Source organism: Ambystoma mexicanum, chromosome 11 (genome assembly GCF_040938575.1).
Source record: "Ambystoma mexicanum isolate Mex_15411 chromosome 11, UKY_AmexF1_1, whole genome shotgun sequence".
Lineage (NCBI taxonomy): Eukaryota > Metazoa > Chordata > Amphibia > Caudata > Ambystomatidae > Ambystoma > Ambystoma mexicanum.
Window position 1 is genome coordinate 1221034855 of NC_090934.1, and position 18684 is coordinate 1221053538.

Here is an 18684-nt window from a genome sequence, read left to right on the forward strand (position 1 = left end):
ACCACCGTCACTGCTGCGCTCATTATACTTTTAACCATAAACACCCTCTCCCTACCCCCAACCAGACTTGCAAGGCACATTTTTCCCCCTGATCGAGCTACTGTCAGCAATGGCTGGGGTGGCTTGAGCACACATGAACCTGACAGTGCTGCTCCCACCACAAGAGACTGAATGTGAGACGACAACATGCTACATTGGCATATAAAACGCTTGGTACAGCTAGTTTTCTTTATTATTTTTGGGCGGTCTGCCTTTTATGCTCTGCTCCGAAGGTTGCAGCCATTTTCACTCTTGCAGCAAGTCTTTTTCCAGCTAAGACCCCCACCACCCAGCCGGTTGCTTCCGGGCCCAATCACAGATGTGGCATCTGGGCTCTATTTTATTTTTCTGTGCGTTTGTTTAGTTGCAGAATACACAGCAAGGAGGACACTTCATCAACTGGTTCATCCGACCTCAAGGTGAATTATAGGAGTATAGGCACATTTTGTTTTCACTCAGGCACTCTTATCATATCTCGATGTAGGGAATTCGGCTTCAGAGCCCTTGTGAATGCATTACTGGAGAGGATACTGAGGCGGCTTCTGGGTTTAAGAGATAGCTCTTATGGGACAACCCTGAGGTTCCTTCTGGTTTAGTCCTAGTTGCATAACTGACTGGCGTGTCAGAAGGTCTTCTATAGGGACTGCAATCCTGAACCTTTGTAAATTTGCTCTGCAAAATGGTGTTTTTTCACCCTCAAAGTGAGATCTGCTAAACAGGCCTCAATCTCCAATGCTTTATCCTGAAAACTGTGGTGGACACATGCTGGGCCTTGTCTAATGATTTGTCAACATAGCAACATAGCCACAATACTTTTTCTCCCACCCGAATGCGTGGGAGAAATATTATCGGCAGCCACTTGCTAACACCCAACCTCTGCAGTAATAACATAGCATATTTGCAGAAGGCCTTTTAAATATTCTTGAATTCTCGTGATTAAAGTGCTTATCACGAGAATGAAAGAATATCTGAAAGACCTTCTGCCAGCATACTGTGTTTTACGGGGCTGGGTACTAGCAAGTGGCTGGATTTAATATTTCTCTCACCCGAATGGGCAGGAGAAATATTTCTTCCCAGCAGTGGCCACTTGCTAACCCCCCAGCCTGCAGCAAACCCAACCTGCTTTCAGAAGTCCTCCCCCACCCCACCCTCTCCTAAGCACCCCATGTAACGTTACCTCGGATTGAAGCAGCCTGAGCCGAGTGCGAGTCCCTCTTCTGTCCACGCAATTTAATAATGTGCACCTGGGCTCATACATTGATACAATGTTTTTAGCCCAGCCCGGGAGCTTCTGCCGCGCCTTCACGCTGTGCACTGTGTGCAGAGCTTGAAGGTACAAACTACAATCGGCTCTGGAAATCATATTACAGTTGGGGCGACATGATTATTCAAATAAACAGAAAAGCAGCATTATTATTTAGCAAATTGCAATGCGTTACTTATTTTATGCCTTGGATTGTAAAAAGCATATGGGTCAGAACCCCTATATGTGGATGGGGAGTACAAATGAGGGAGGACTAATGCCCCTTTTAAAGATATTGTGATAAAGAACAATATCCTGGCTGGAGAGTATACTAGGGAAGAGGATTGAGAAAGTACAGGGGTCGAAGCTCCCATATATGAAAGCCGATAACAGATGAGGGATGTTTCATTCCCCTTTAAGGAATCAAGAGAAGTCAGTTGTGGTAAATATTGATGCAGAAATGGGAACTCCTTATCCCTGAAAGGAATTGTAGTACCAAGATGAGAAACATCACAGTGGCACCCTAGCAGGGAAGTAAACCAGGTGAAGAAATGAATAAGGTGTGGGGGTAGGGCGAGGGGGTAGGGAGGGGAGGAGCGGAGGTAGAGGGAGGGAAACCGTCGAACCAGTGAAGAGATGAAAATGGTTCATGGGTTGAACCACCCCCTCTTCACCCCCTTTTTTCAAACTGTGATAATGACGTGGATAAAAAGGAGTATGCAAGGAGAGAGTCATCGCCTTGAGAGACATTGGAGCGATATTGGCTGTGCCAGAAGAACAGGACTGATCTGGAGATACCGAAAGAAACCTAGGGGAAGGGAGAGCCCCTGTTTTCTGGTTAAACTATATGTCCTTTTCTTTCATGCACCTTAAAACATTTTGGGGAACTTTAATAAGCTATACGTTTAGAGCTCAGAGAAATCCCTATTTTCCCTTTGTATTTAGTTTAGCATGTAAGAGTCAGTTTAGAGTATTTGACAAAGGATGGAGGAAGTTTTATTTGTTCAACATGCTGACAGAGGTTCATTAGCTTTGTTGAGGGAGGGAAACCCCTGATAGACATACGGACAGGTAGGATTTCCCCAACCCCTCTTACTATTTTGGCAATAAAGGTATTATATCAACTCAGACCCTGATACTGTGTCCGACTCTTACTCTTAACCCCTTAGAGTCGAATCCCTCTAATTCCTGGATCCACTTATGAGCCACTAGATTACCCTTCAATTGTAGATACGAAAAGACACACATGCCCCCTATGTTGAGTTCTTACAGCTGCTTTAACAATAGTTTGTTTCACATTTTCTAACTCCTATCTGACCCCTTTTGTAGTGGAATTGTTCTGTATGTGTTACGCTAAGAGTTCTAGAACTAGAATAAATAGCATAGGGTGAAAGGGACAGCCTTGTCTGGTTTCTTTAGTAATAGAGAACATTTCCGACCGTATCCCATTCACTAGACCTGGGCGCTGGGGCTTCAGTATAGTGCCCTAATCCCCTGCATCCATCTGTCCTGAAACCCTGCGCCTATCGGCATCTGCCACATGAAGTCCCATTTGACTTGGTCAAACACTTTTTTTTCAGTGTCTAGAGTGAGAATAGCACCATGTCATTTACATTTAACTTAATGAGTATTAATAAATTCAGTGTATTTGACCTGGTATCTGCCACCTTCTGACCCTTGATCAATCCCACCTGGTCTGTACATCAATTTAGGCAAGATAATGACCAGCCGCAAGGAAAGGAGCTTACTGAATATGTTCTCATCTCTATTTAAAACATGGGGCGGTATGAGCCGCGATGTTTGGGGTCCTTCCCTTCTTTACACATGACCGTTATGAGGGCTTCTATGAAAGATGGATGGATTCTCCTCCCCATCGAGGACTGCGTTGTATAGCCCATTTAGAAAAGTAATCGAGTCTTATAGAGCAAAATTGTGAATCTACTGCTGGAGCTTTATCCGCATACATTTACTTATGGATTTCCGTACTTCTGTTTCCTCGATTGAGTCCACTGTAGGGCGGTGCTTACTGTTAAAGAAGGGTGGACCAAGCTGTGTTCATAATCTCTCATTTGTGCCTGTGATGCTCCCTTCCTTCTTGTATAGATTTGATATCATTCGGAGAAACTGGTTAGCATTTCCTTTGGATAGGCCCGCTCGTTACCCTCTGGGCCTTTAACATAACACACTCTTCTCTGTGAGCGTAATCGAATTGCCAGAACAGAGCCTGCTTGATCTCCTTTTTTATAAAATGTGTGCTTTGACATCGTTTCTGGAAGACCTCCTCTAGTGCCAAGGATCTCAGTTTGTCTGTTATGGTTGACTTCTTGCAGCAAACCTCTTCCCCAGATCCTTGTTCCCCAAAGTTTTCCCTCCAATTTGTATAATCATTCTCCAAGAGTCTCCTTTCCTTCTTCCTCCTTGCCCCTTCTCTGATTGAAGTCTCTAAAGGTAGCTTTTCTTTTGCAGCCTCCCTGATTGTACTTATATTCAACCCTTATGTGGTATTACTAATAAAGTCCTCTATCTTTCCTACACCCTTCGTTAAATAAGGGGCTTTGCAACAGTTTTATCGTTACACTGCCTTCTGCTTACTCTATGGAAGAAGTCTCCAATATCCAATTTGAAAATGACCATGTTATCTGATCACACAACTTTACTAATTGTTCTTTGAGTAATGCCATATTCTGGTCTCCTCTTTCCATTTAAAGGTAATTAGTGTGTATAGGTGGAGTGCTGGAAAGAGAAAAAAGGTAAAGCCCTCTTATAGACATATAGGTGGTTTTTCAGGAGATAATGGTTTAAATGGGTCCCTTCTATTATTTTATTGGGATGCTATTTCTACTTTAGTGCCCACTTATCTATAAACAAGTCTAAAACCATGTTTAGGTTCCCACCTATTCTCAATAGCACGAAGCGCCTTGTCACACAACCCAACTTGCCCTCAATTGGGGCAGTACAGAGAGCAGAGCATTCGCTTGAAGTGTCTTATTCTGCCTCTCGCAAAGAGCATTTTGCTCCCATGGCCATGTCGCTCCCTGTCTCTTAGAAGCCCAATCTTTTATTTGTTAAAATGCCCATTCCACCCTTCTTTTGTTCTCCCAAGGCCCAGTATATGAGGCCTAAGTGATTCCCCTAACGTTTCCTTTCTTCTCCTGCCTTACATTTTTTCTTGTATGAAAAAGAAATCAAACCTTGATGAATAAACTCCAAAGCTAGCACTGTTCTTTTGCAGAATTAATTTAGCCTTTTCACTTTCAAGAACCCCACTATCAGATTCCTCTCCCCATTCATGTCTGTTTCTCTGTCGGGCTCTAAGGTTAGTGTCATTTTCCATTTTGCAATTCGGGGGACCTTTGGGCTTAACACAACTTTATTTCTTTTTTTTATTATTTAAATCACCACATAGATATTGGTCAGTCATCTTGTGTATTCCCCCCTAAAATAAAAACCAAACTCAAGAAACAATTCACTAACCACTGTAATAATAATTTGAGATGCTCATTCATTAGCTAGTCACCGGTATTACTCTTTTCAGCTCATCTCCAATCTCCTTATTTTCTCTACTAAACCAGCATACTCTCTCCAGATATTAATTTGTGTTTAGGTGATGGGTCATTTATCTTTCTATCCACTTTGTCTCTATAGTGGTGGCCCTTTCGACTGATCTGCAGCCTTTTCCTGCTCCTCCTCCTCATCTATGTCTTTCTCTAAGGATACTTCTTTGCCATGTTAATGATGTCTGTCACTTTTCTCTCCACATCATTGGGTGTCTCTCTGATGTGTCTCTCTGATCTTCTCTATTTTCAATGCCATTGACATTTTCTGTCAAGTCCACTTCTCTGTTGTCGAGGTCAGTGGCTCTTGCCTCTGATTTAATTTTCAATATATCCATTGCGATAAACATCCTCAAGTCTATCTTCAATCGTCTCGATTTTCCCTTTCAATTCCTTTACAGATGCTTGTATGTTGGTTCGGAGGGCCTTAATGTCACTTAAGAGGTCCCGTAAGTACCCCTTCATGGCCATCTCTCCCATGTCTCTTCCCTGGTTTTATCTGCGGCCTTCAGAAGTGTTGCAGTGACTGTATACCCACCAGGCTGTCCACTGATAGATTATACAGGAGCCCGCAATCTTTCCTTCTTGCACTTCCTCATCAGTTTCGTTCCACACCTGGTGTCACAGGGTTATCTCTTAAGCTCTTTGTAATGGCGAGAGTTTGCACATGGTACACAAAGGTGAGGGGTGGATGCGGAATAGACCCTAAGGTGAGAATTGGCTCTTAAGAGATCTGTCCAACAATCTGTTTCTTAAATGCGGATGTTCCTTTCGCTGTCACTATCCTTGGCATTAGTCCGTTTCTTTCAGCAGCTAGAGGGTCTACTTTGGTCTCCCATCTTTAGTGGGTCTCTCTAGGGAACCAGAGGCAAATGAAGAAATGGGATCTAGCACCATTCCTCCCAGCAAGACCCCTCAGCAATTCTGGAGATCCCGCTTTTATTGAATACACATTTTCTGAGACCCTTTTTTTGCTGTCTTTCTCCTCTTCGTGGGGCCACACTCAGAGCCTGGCTTGTGTCCATTTTCCTTAAACGGGGTTCACTCTCCCTAGTGCTCTCTGCCTTAATGCCCTCCTGTTGGGTCTCCTGCATTCCAACTGGTCTTGTGCCTACGCCACGGGCCTGCTTTCTGGGTGACTCCCCACTGGTTGGGAGAGCGGGTGCGACATGCCTGTCTCCTCTAGATGGGCCCCCGGAATCATCTGGTTTTCTGCTGCCTCTGGTGTCTCTGGCTGTGTCCCATTCTTGGGTCCTTCTCTGCGTCTTTGAATTAGGTCTGTGTCCCGAGGCCACCTCTCTACAGACCGCGAGGAGCATTCCTTGCCCCGATTCCTCAAAGTGATCTCCAGTCCCAGCGGATGTTGTGGGGCCTCTACTGCCTCCAGGTTCTATTCATGAGGCCCTCTCATGGCCTCCCGAGTGGGGATGGTCTCCCTGGGGGTTCAGGAGGGTCAATCAGATTCCAAACTCTTCTTTAAAGGGAGTTTTGCTGGCTCATTCAATGCAGGGTATCTGCTAGGTCAACAGAGCTTGGGGCTACGCCATCATATTGGTCTGTGCCCCCTTATGGTCTCTAGGCAGTCTTTTGATTTTTCTTTTCATTGGGACTTATCTCTGATCCTGACACATCTGTTGTGCTTTTACCGAATATATGCCAACTGTTACTGCCACCTCTGCCTGACTGCCCTGGCAACAAACTATAGAAGGAAATGATGAACGATGCTCATTGGGGAGTACCAGCAGGATCAATGTGTGCCTGTGATGCGAGGCAGTGCCGTTGGCCCACCTGAACACTGCACTGAACAATGTTTACACCACAGCTAATGGCATGAACCAAGGGTGCAAATGTGCATAAGTCATAACAGAGTGGATGATGTTATACAACCTTTCTGATTCTACGTGTCTTTGATCTTCCATTTGACAGAAAAACTCAGTTTGCAGGTTCCACCAAGAAACAGTTAAAGAAACGCATGGAACATGTTGCTGGGTGATGGGATCCTTCGTTTTCTTGTTCATTGGTAGTCTACATTTCAGGCGCAGAGCACTCGCTGTGATCTCCCCAACAGCAGGCATTGACAAAAGCAACAAACATTTGCCAAGCTCCTCGGTTCAGGACACGGCAGTCAATGAGGAAAAACCGAGGTTCTGACCAGAGTCTTGAAACTTTTCACGCTGGTCAGAGAATAGATATTCCTTTATTACTAGGCCTGTGAAGCACCGCCTGGCTCATGTGTGTGGTGGCTTAAGTATGCCTTCTTTTGCTTCCCTGTGGCAGTGTGGTTCCGAGTGTCCTGGGACCTCCGTCTGAGGTACTAAGTGTACAATACTTGTTTTGCAGTGGTACTGTTCAATGGAACCATACACTGCCTTGAATGAGCTCAAGCAGATGAGCAAGGAGCATCCATTACAAGCTTCCATGCTGGCTTAGACTTCCGTATAAGTCATGCGGCTAAGAGATATTGCAGGTTGGTTCGTTTTCCGGGCCAGTATATGTGACTATATATGGTGGCCTCCTGTTTACTTTTAACTCTGCTAGGCAATAATATAGGGGTTGTGCCACATCCCCAACAGTCAGGGCGTGTATCATACATAACTCAGGGAAACGGGAACAATGAAAGGAAAACAATGACAAGAAAATCGACAAATCAGTATGGGTACTGCAATTGCCTATAGACGTAAACACAGCACTCTGCTGTGCTTCTCCCATTATATGCATCAATAATCATTACAGGATCTAGGATCCAGAGTCTCTGGCTGCTTTCTCTGCCACGCCTAGGGGATGTGTGGGCTTGCCTGCGCCAGCAGGCATGCCCACACATCACCCTAGGTCTGGCGGACTGATGTGTCTTTTCATGCTTGTTAGCCATAACCAGTTAATTAATCCATTGTTTGTGTCGAGGTTTGTCCATCCATCCTAATGCAATACACGTTTGAGCTATTAATAGCACAAGTACTATGACACTACCCGATAGCTTAGGTACCGGCAGTGGAAGACCAAGAAGGCAAATCAAAGGGTCATTTATCGCCTTCAATCCTGAATTCTCTGCTGTTGTGCTTAATACCTCTTGCCAAAACCCTGCTATTGGAGGACATAACATGGTCATGTGCCAGAAGTCGGCTTTGATCTGTTTTCATTTGAGGCATGAACCAGACTGTGCAGGATCACACCTCCTAACCTTCAGGGGTGTATAGTATGTTTGAAATCTGCACTGCAGCGCTCTGTGCTTATAGCGAAGTGAAATGTACCTTGTTTGCCAGCATATTTTGTCCCATTGTTTATCTACTCGGGTGCCCTGCGGCCTCTGACACCTTTTCCTAGCTGCCCCATCTCACTTAGGTGAAATAGCCATAGCAATGTTGTACAGTGTAGAGACCACATGTGAGGGAGACCTATATTGTATAAAGGGGATTTTCTTAGTCTCCTCGGGTATAGTCGGATAGCTGGGTATATAGTAGAGCGGATATCATGGGGGGCGGGCATCTGTTCCTGAAAATTAGACGAAGGTATAAGCTGCCCACTCACCAACAGGTTTTCCATTATCGTGAGCCCTTTTAAAAGAAACTTGCGTGTAACGCCCTTCTCCGTGGTAAACACTCTACATTGTCCAAGTAAATAGATGGGGCGAATCGTCAAACTTAAGCAGTTTCAGTAAGGGCCACCGAGTAATCGCAACGAGAATAACAGGTTGCGGCCGGAACCTACTAGTTGCAATAAGCATTGTCTCAAGAGCTATTGGTCCCACTAGCATGTTTTCCAACTTAATGCGCTGGGGTACAGTGGAGGCTTGGCACCATTGGACTGCATGGTGAAACATGGTAACCAGTGCATATGTTTCAAAATCGGGTACATTTAAACCTCCCAGATGGTATGGCAGGATCAGCGTACCCCACTTGAGGTCGGTGAGTAGTGTCTTAATCTTAATGAATGCCTGGGCTTTGAGTTGCATAGGAACATGTAGAGGCATTTAGGGGGCAATACCATCTTGACTAAGACAATTCTGATCATAAAGGAAATTAGGAGGGGCGTGGCTATCTAGCCATGGTGTAGGACGTGCCTTGCTGAGCAGCTCCTGTGGATCCGCCATTATTCTGAAAAATGACTCGCACGCCTCAGAAATGAAAGCAAAGGCATCTGAACAGGTGCCCTGCAACAGCTACAAAGAGCAAGTGAATTGAGTGAAGTATCAGAGAGGAAATTGACTTTACAGAATGCGGCCGTATGGAAACAAAGTAGTGCAAGATGGCGGACAACAAAGGGACCGCATCCGCGGCAGCAGGAGCAATTGAATAGAGCCGAGCGGCAGAGAGAAAGGAAGGAGACTGGCCTTTGGAGGTTGCGCGACACTGTCTTTTACACGCTTCGCTCCTGACATTAGGAGCAGCGGTCGCTCACAAGAAAGAGCGTTCTACGACATTGAGGCAATGTTTTGGAACTCGGAGCGGCGTAGTGATCTGTATTGCCGATACAGTAGCCACGTGTATTGAATCCTGGGGACCGGCATCTAGCATTTGCGCGGCTCCCTGCCGTTTGCATATGCCCGCTCCTAATGTTATGAGCAGTATTCGCTCATAGGAAACAGTGTTTTGTTACAAGTGAGGCAGATCACCGGACTTTGAGCGGCGGAACGATCTGCACAGAGGATACAGTAGCTGCTGGCAATGAATCTTGGCAACAGGGGCAGAGCTCCGGACGCGAATACTGTTACCTTGAATAAACAGTGAACGAGCCACGCTGTGCGAGAGGAGCCAGCGCGGCTTGCATGATACATTTTTTGATTAGTCATGCGCGGAAACCAAAATAAGACACCAACCATAATGCAGCCCTGCCAGAACACTAGAAGGAATAAGTGCTCCACACAACAAAGTGTTCTACTGGTGCTCAAAGGGCGTTGGACGCCGGCTACTTGCTACAGTAAGGGATTCGAGTGCGCTTCTATTTTTCTGAGGGACATGTGCCCAGGGAACTAATCTAATATTGCCACCCCTAAGAGAAAATGGGACCTATGTAATGAAGCTGGACCCATGCTAGCACACTGCTGTGCAAATATAAGCATTGGGGAACACTGGCATTGTAGTAATTTGATTGAACAATAATCCAGCTTATCCTGGACAGTTGCTGAATGATGGCACGATGAGAACAAAGGCGGCAGTCGAGCTGAATGCCAACACTGCAGAAAGGCTCTCACCTAGGTGAACACATAACACCAAGCGCCATATATGCCCGAGGTATAGTGGTAGTGGAGAAGGAGGTGCACCTAATGGCCCCAGGGAACAAGCGAATGGGGTATTGACTATAACAGTCAGAGAAGGTCCATATGAAGAAATAACAACGGTTGAGGACGTGGGAGGACACAACCCACCCGAAACGCAACACAGAGCATGCTACCACATACTGCAGCCCTCTGAGGACGACGCTCCCTGGCCCGAACTGACCTGGTGGCGTCACAGAAATACCAGGAAACAGAACTTACACGGTACGGAAGGGCTGGAACTGGATACACGAGCAAGGTTGCATGATGTTGGTGAAAGGACCTAAGGCCAAGAGTAAGAAACCCACAATGGAGGTCTTTGCCAAGACGCAACGGACTCCTACCGCTCCGGCACAAAGCGCAGCGGCGGCTTCAGTGGACGGTACCCCAGAAGGAGAAAACCACTTGGTCCTTGCAGCCATAACAGAGCTAAGAACCACATGGGGGACAGCAATGGCGGACCTACAAACGGCCTTGGAGAACAAAATAGATGCAGTAGGAATAGAAGTCATCCTGCTGCGACAGGATGTCAGAGCGCTGGCAGAAACAACAAGTGGTCTAGAGAGTGCGGTGAAAACCAACACAGACACCAGCACAAGTAACGTGAAGGAGGTCCACATACTAAAGCAACAGGTGGCTAATCTTGAGAACCGAGCAGAAGAAGCGGAAGGAAGGGCAAGACGAAACAACATCCGCGTGGTCGGCCTGCTGGAAGGAGAAGGCGGCCAGGACCCCACGGACTATGTGGAGAATATGATCCTGCAAGAGATGGGGGCAGACAAGCTATCACAAGGATTTACTGTTGAACGAGCACATAGGGCCCTGATGAGGAAACCACGGCTCGGGGCCCCTCCTCGGGCAATAATTGCAAAGATCCTGAACTTTAAAGATAGAGAGATGATCTTGGAGTACTTTCGTAAAGGTGGAACGATAGAAAGGGCATCTACCAACATCACGGCATATCCTGATTACACCATGCTGGTGCAGAGACAGCGATACAGCTATGTGGCGGTCAAGAATAGACTGCACGCGGCTGGGATCAAGTACATGCTTTTGTACCCTGCAAAGCTAAAAGTCTTGCATAAAAGTAGAGCGTTTTTCTTCGATACCCCAGAGGAAGCGGCGGCATGGCTGGACTTGCAGGGCTTTCCGGAGCGAGATGGGGAGCAGGATCATGAGGAGCACGATAAGGGATGGGGATGTATCATGCATAAAGAGGGGATAAGTGGGGGGGAGTCCCAGTAAGAGACTGTGGCACAGATGATAGAAGAAGAGCAAGGTTAGATAACATTTGAATTGTATTATGACACTCTTGGACTGGAATATAAAGAATAAAATGCACAAGTAAACTGGGTAGCATTAGGCGTAGTGAACTTGAAGTAAACAGGAGCAGCAGGAGGAAGGCAACCTACCCCCAGGAATTAGTAGCAAGACAGCCACTAGGGCAACTTGACCCTGCTGAGCCGCGAGTACGGACTATTGCCAGAAAGGGCTAGATGCAGGGGTGCCTGAGATCCAGGGATGGAGCTGGGCAACAGTTGGGGAGGGTGTTGTTGGGACAGGGAAGGGAGGTGGGAGGGAGGGATTTGGGGTGTTTGTTGTGCTTTTAGTTAAGGGAAGTTTAAGTTGGGAAACAAGCCTATATAGATGGGAAATACATTTGGGTTTGGACTGCACAGGTGGCGGGGGGAGGAGTGGGATTATAAACAAACCATGGGGAATCTTAAAATAATTACTTGGAATGTCAGGGGGCTCAATAGCTACATAAAGAGGAATAAGGTTATGTCATACCTACGTAGACAGAAGATAGACATATCCTTGCTGCAGGAGACTCACCTGACGCAAGATAAGAGGGAGATGATCGGGAAGAAATGGAAGGGGACCGTGGTGGGCTCATCATATTCGGCTTATGCTAGGGAAGTGATTATCTGGGTGGCGCCACATGTCCCGTTTCAGCTGTTACAGACGATAGTTGAGACGGACGAGAGGATGGTCATAATTAGGGGATTAGTGGAAAATGGGGAGATGAGCATTGTAAATACGTATGCCCCGAATCAAAACACAGCGGCATATTTTAGAACCCTGTGTAACAACCTTAGCATGTGTGAGGAGTGCAGTGATTTGGGGAGGAGACTTTAATTGCGTACTAAACCTGAAGGTTGATAGATCAGATGGGAAAATGAATAGACCTGCCCCAGCCGCTAAAGCGCTGCAGACACTGCTGAAAGACTTTGGGTTCAGAGATGTGTTAAGGTCACAACACCCCCAAGAGAGGCAATACTCGCATTATTCCGCCCGCAGCAATTACATACAAGGTTGGACTATGTTTTTGTCACACAAGAGATAATGACGGAGATCATGCAAGCAGAATATAAAGTGAGGGTCCTCTCAGACCACTTGCCACTAATTCTCAGATGGAAAGATCGACCCCCCGAGAGCGAGGGTTCCGACATGGCGCCTCAGAGCAGAGGCGCTGAAAGACCCCTTTTTTAGAGAGGTTATGAGGGAGGAGATTGTTAACTACTTTGAGATGAATACTGGCAGTGTGGACTCTGCAGGCACGTTGTGGGAAGCATTTAAAGTTGTGATGTGAGGGGTAGCCATAGCAAAATCCAAAGGATTGCAAGGAGGGATCGTGGCTGACTTGCGGGAAACGGAGGAAGAATTGGAAAGGGCATTGAAGTGAGAAAATGACACCAAGGAAGACAATGAACTAATACTCAGGCTGCAGCAGAAATGTGCTGGGCATTGGGAAAGACTGTAACCTTAACTATAAAAAATATATAGAGAGAGAGCAATCGGGAGGGGATAAACCAGGAAGGATCTTGGCATGGCTATACAAGAGTGGAACCCCCAGATCCACGATTAGAACAATAACAAGGGAAGATGGAAGTATCGTTGATACCCAAGAAGGAGTTAACCAGGAGTTTGCAGACTATTACAGGCTTCTATATGGAGATGATGAGAGTAATTACACGAAGATAGTAGAAACATTGGAGGATATAGGATTGTCGCAGATCAGTGCTGAGGAAAGACTCGGGCAGTCTTTTCTTAGAATGGTCATTCTTGCCGTGGCACCTGGGAAGTGGACCTGGAGGAGGCGGGAGGTCAAGGCTCTCTCTGCCCTATGGGTCTTGCGCTTCTTGGCACGGTCCTCTCCAGCCCCCCTTGCTCTTGTCTGCTTTTCACTGACTTTTGTGAAGGGCAGAAAGCCCAGGAGACCTGCAAAAAGGAGAGCCAATCTTGCAGCAGGTCTGCTTCGCCAGCAATAGGCCCCAATCCTGCCCAAAGTGCCGTCTGTAGCATCCTCTCCTGGTCTGCAGACAGCCAGCGCACGCTTAATGGTTACAATATCTGCCAATTTCGTTCTCCCCAAGCCGCGCCGATTGCAGGAGCAAAGATGCGGGTGAGCGGAACGGTGTATTCCTGTTCAAAACTCGCTGTCACAACTCGTGTGCTCACACTGCCGGTGGGGAGCTGGTGAGGAGAATTCCTCTGTTCATGCGCTCGCGCTCTCAAGAGGAGAACCTGCCACTAAGCTAATGCTATTTAGCAACCACGCTGTTACCCGAGCGTGTGCAAATATATGAATATAAGACCAAAAGTACTTCTCTTCACTGCTGCTCGAGCAGCAACGGAGGAGGAGGAAACGGGATATGTAGTGATGGTTATGTGAGCAGGCATGCCCGGATTGGAGGGCAGTATCACGTCTGGACATTCAAGTTTATTGTGTAAAGACTGTCCTTTCAGGACGTGTTTCTCCATCTTGTATATTCAGAACTTGTTGGTTTGGTATGCTGCTTGAGTAGTAATAAAAGAGAGTAACGCATAATATGAGCCTCTGTGTCTTGATGTAAAATATGGCATGTGCATTGCAGGGTCCGAAATTACCAGGGCTGGGCGCCAATTAGCTCCGGGTGGCACTTGATCAGTACCTGGTAATCTGTTGTCTAGCATTAGGAGGCTCTGCTAAATGCACCTGCTGTATTCCAGTGCATTTCTCATAATTGGCCACTAGTTGGCAGCAGAGCACAGATGGCATCTAGTCCCTGAAAACTGTCACTGTGCTCTGTTTCTAGGAAATTAATGAGCTGCTGGATCTGATAGTAGCCATCCTATGCATGAAACTGGGTTTACTAAACTTCACTTAGTTTACTTGTACCTTACTCCACCAAAAAAGGTTTAGGGGTATTGTGGACGTTCCCCTGCATGAAAGTGCAGCTGTGGGCCTCTGGTCCCCATAAACCAGACCTGTACCCTCCCCACCCCCCCTTAACCATAACGTCTAATGTATTCAAAACACCAATGACAAAAATGCCCTGCCATTGGTGCCCCCAGACATTTTTTATAGGGATGGCCTGATGAAGCCACAGGAAGTCTTGGGGGGGCACACCAAAACAAACAACTGAATTTCAGGAAATCTATTATGCTGATGTAGTATATAGTCCCGTTGAAAACTATGTATATATGAAAGTCAAGGAATTGTATATTGATTTATTTTCAAGCACCAGGTGATGTTCATTGGTAGCTTTTATTGGTTGTGCCGTAATAGTGCACTGTTGTGTTTCCCGAATGTGTGTGCCAGTGTCACTCCAGGTGGAGCATAGTAGCACTTTCCTTTATCAAGTATTGGAGCGTTCTTATTTAGAACCATTTTAGTAAATGTAAGTATATTTGAATGTGAATGACAAACTGGTAACTGGAAAGAGTGCATGCTAAACACCCTCCCCCCCGACTCCCCCAAACAATAAACGTCCCGGCAAATGATTGCTGTATGCCTTGGTCCTCACCGCGTGTGTCCAGGGGTGGACTGGCCTATAAGGAACTCTGGAGATTTTCTGGTGGGACTGCACCCTGAGCCTCTTTTCTATTTTATTTCCAAATTTTCTCATAGGAAAAGGTTTGGGCTTGCTGAAAATGTGTAATATTGGGCCTCTTTGAAAAGTATTTCCAGGGTCTCTTTTGGTTCACAGTCCACCCCTGCGTGTTTCCATGGCACACTTTTTCAAGCCGAGCTTCACTTCTAGACATATGACCCTTCCGATCAACGACCCCGAATCCCAAATTGCTCTGATGAAAGCAAGGCAGCAAGCTTTCAATAAACGGAAATGAAGAATGTGTTATGACCAAATCATGCCAGTATTAATCTGTATTAATCTCAGTTCCATAGCTTATCACTGAAGCCTGCAGTGCATTCAATATATCTTGCAATAGGTCTTTTACCTAAGTGCTCCTTAGTATCTAGCACACCAGCTCGAACTCTCAGGTGGCTGTGATGCATGGCGTACCAAACAAGTGCCATAACTGCAAGTCAATGCTTACTTTACTCAACACCTAAAATTTGGAACACTGGCATCTGAATTCGATGAGTGCTGTCACCCACAATCTTCATGGAAGAACTTAAAACCTTCCAATTTCGAACATTTGTTACTATCAAACCATAAGCTTCTGACTCCATGCCACACTCTGTTGTTACCTTGATTTTATTTAAATTCCCCGTCTTTGTGCTCTGCTGTTATACTAACTCCACCACCATGCAACTATTTGTCACCATGCTGTTCATTGGTCATACTTATGAGGGCACCCTGCCACTGTATTCACTGATGCCACCAAATTGTAAGCAGGTTTGAGTCTCTACCATTAACACCTTTTGCTTGCGATGACAGGTGAGGCAATATTATTTTACCAGTATATTAATAGTTACACCATATGGGATGATGTCATACAAAGGTCTTTATTGAACCTTTGATCAATCTTTAGTTTCTTTCTTTAATATGCCCCATAATCCATCCATGCCTAGGTATTGCACTAAATGTGCCACCCTTCAGCTATTTCTCAGGCAAAGGGTAAGTTAGGCGTAATACAACTTCATTGGCTCTACTCGGAGCAGTTTAGAGTCTCAGGCCACATCATTCTAAAAAGCAAAAAACTTTTTTTTTCGTACCGATCTGGGCATGTTATTTTCCATTTATTTATTTATTTATTGCAGGGTAGCCGATTCAGCATTTTGACCACCCTTTGGCAGCGCCCCAGTGCCTGACAACTATACACATCTGATTCTGTCAGATAATTCATTGGGCACTAATAAAAATCTTTTAATGAAATGTTTTATTTTTCCTTAATAATTTAAGCTAAACTGTGCACTGTTACAGAATGTAAACAAAATTGGGTCTTGTAGACAAGTCGGGCTGCGAATTGGCATGCTTAAACAATATTTAGAAAACAAATGGCGTTCTATATGCTGAATACCATGCCATTCAATGGTTTCTAATTTGTGTGTCTTCCAACGTTTGTCAATAACCTCTGCAAGCTGTGGTCGGCACACAAACATAATCACTCCTGTGCTAGTAGGGTAATTTCCATATCCATCCGATTGTATAATGTAAATAAGAAATGATGATTAGAAGGAAAATGTTAATGCCCAAACTGCAAAACCCAATTACCCTATAATCCTGCTGTTGTGGTTTCGGTCAGAGATGTATGGTGCTAATTAGCAGGCCACAGATGCTGCACTTCAAAGGCACATATCAACTCTGCTGTTTTGATTACCTGTGACATTGGCCACCACTGCTGCCTTGCAGTAGAACACTTCACTCAATGTCTCCTGGTACTTACATTTGCTCGTCCAGCTTTCAGTGTTTGCAAGATCTCACGCAACATAACACTACACTGCTGGATTTGATATCCATTTAAAGTATGAAACAATAGCACAACATTTATAACAGTATGGCATTGTGCATGTTACTTTAATGTGACTAGTACACTGTATGCCACAATTCATGATGAAGCTACACATCTGCCTGAACGTATTCACGAATGTCCATTACAGTGAGGATAGATGCTGCTTGATTGAAATCCATTGGAATATGAACAACAAGAATTGTATAGCCAGTATCAAATCAATTTTTCATGACTGGCATAACACTATTGCAAAATACTTGATTTTGACACCTTTCAATGTGAAAATATATTTTGTGGCTTTGAATTGAAAATGTGATGGCTCAGTAACTTATTTCCTCTGCCTGTGGAACTAGGGGGTGAGTTCCGATCATTAGACATGCAAAGTGCATCTGACCAAAACCCTGACTTCTCATGCTCATTGAGCCCAATACATTATCCGTGTGCTATGACCTACGCTGACATACAGACCCCAGAAAACAGATCTTTGTGGTTTCCAAATCTGTTGCTGGCAAGGAGTACAGAAACTGTTAGAATTCAGAAAGTAGGAGTCCCTCAAGGACTCCTATAAATGCATTTGCAAAACGAAATTGAATAGCCCCTGGTCAGAAGAAATGGCTCCTAGTCACACAAAAATCCTGATACCCAGGAGATACTTTTAGCTCCTGCTCCATGAATCCCAATTTCGACCCCTGAATGACATTGCCTGAGGGGATCAAAGCTACAGCAGCCAGGATCGCCGTTAGCCCTGGATATTTCTAAATATATATTAAAATGCATATTTGTGAACGCCTACAAATTTGTGTGGCAGATAAACATTTCAGTATATATCATGTCTAGTTATGACACAGTGGTCTCTGGGAATACACAATTATACTGGCCAAAACATTTTGTTGTCACTTTGTCATCTTAGTTTCTAGCAACATTTCTGTCAGAGCCTCTTGTGTACTAATTGTCCCTGTCTGGGCTTCAGCCAAAAACAAGCCATTTTGGCTCTCACCCAGCAAAACGCTCTGTGTCCCTCCCACTGAAGACAGGAACTGACTACAGGGGGAGGGAGAGGGCCACTGGTCCAGAGGACAGACTCTGCCAGGCCAAAGGAAGTCACATTAGGCTGGTAATTAACAGGGGTCTTTGTAGCCAGACAGGGGTAGAGTTGGCGTAGCCAGGAGAGGAGGAGAGATTTTCCCAAGCTTTCTCTATCCCAGCCCACAAGTAAATCACTCTGGCTATGACCTCACCAGGCAGATTCTGAAACTGTGGCCACAAGTGGATATCTTACAGAAGGCTAGAAGGGAACCAATCCACCTTTTTCAAGAATACCTTCTTAAGGGTGGGTGTCTCCTCCTCTCAGTGGGGAACATCTTTTGATTACTGAAAAGGTATTCCACTTGACGCTTTGTTGCAGTTTAGGGGTAGAGTCTGCTCCAAAGTATTTCACAGAGGTAAAGACAAAGTACTCCAAGAAAAGGCCAAGCCTTTTCCTTCAACCATATTCTATCTGGGATGATCTCCAGGCTGGACAAGGCCTATTACAAGCTGAGACTGTTTGCACCCAGGATCCTGCTCAGTAGAGGTGACACACCTGAATCCTAGTCGCACCCATTTTACTCTCGTGTCCAAAGCTGAAGGCTTTCTGAAGCAGTACATATCCTAAAGAATTACAAACATTTTAATGTTATGGTGAGTGTTGTGAAAAATTAAATGAGCACCAAACTCAGAGTGCATTTTGTACTGGGTCATGTGAGGAATCTGGGAAATGTGTCCCTGCTCCCTTGGGGGGGGAACCACCCCCTGTGAGGCTACGGAGGTGAGCCCGCTAAGCAAGACTGTCCCAAGGGGTCTTAGAAAATGGGACGTGCCTGGGAGTGACTCCTCTCTAAGGGACAAGGACTCGCATTCCTATGAGGAACTCCCTA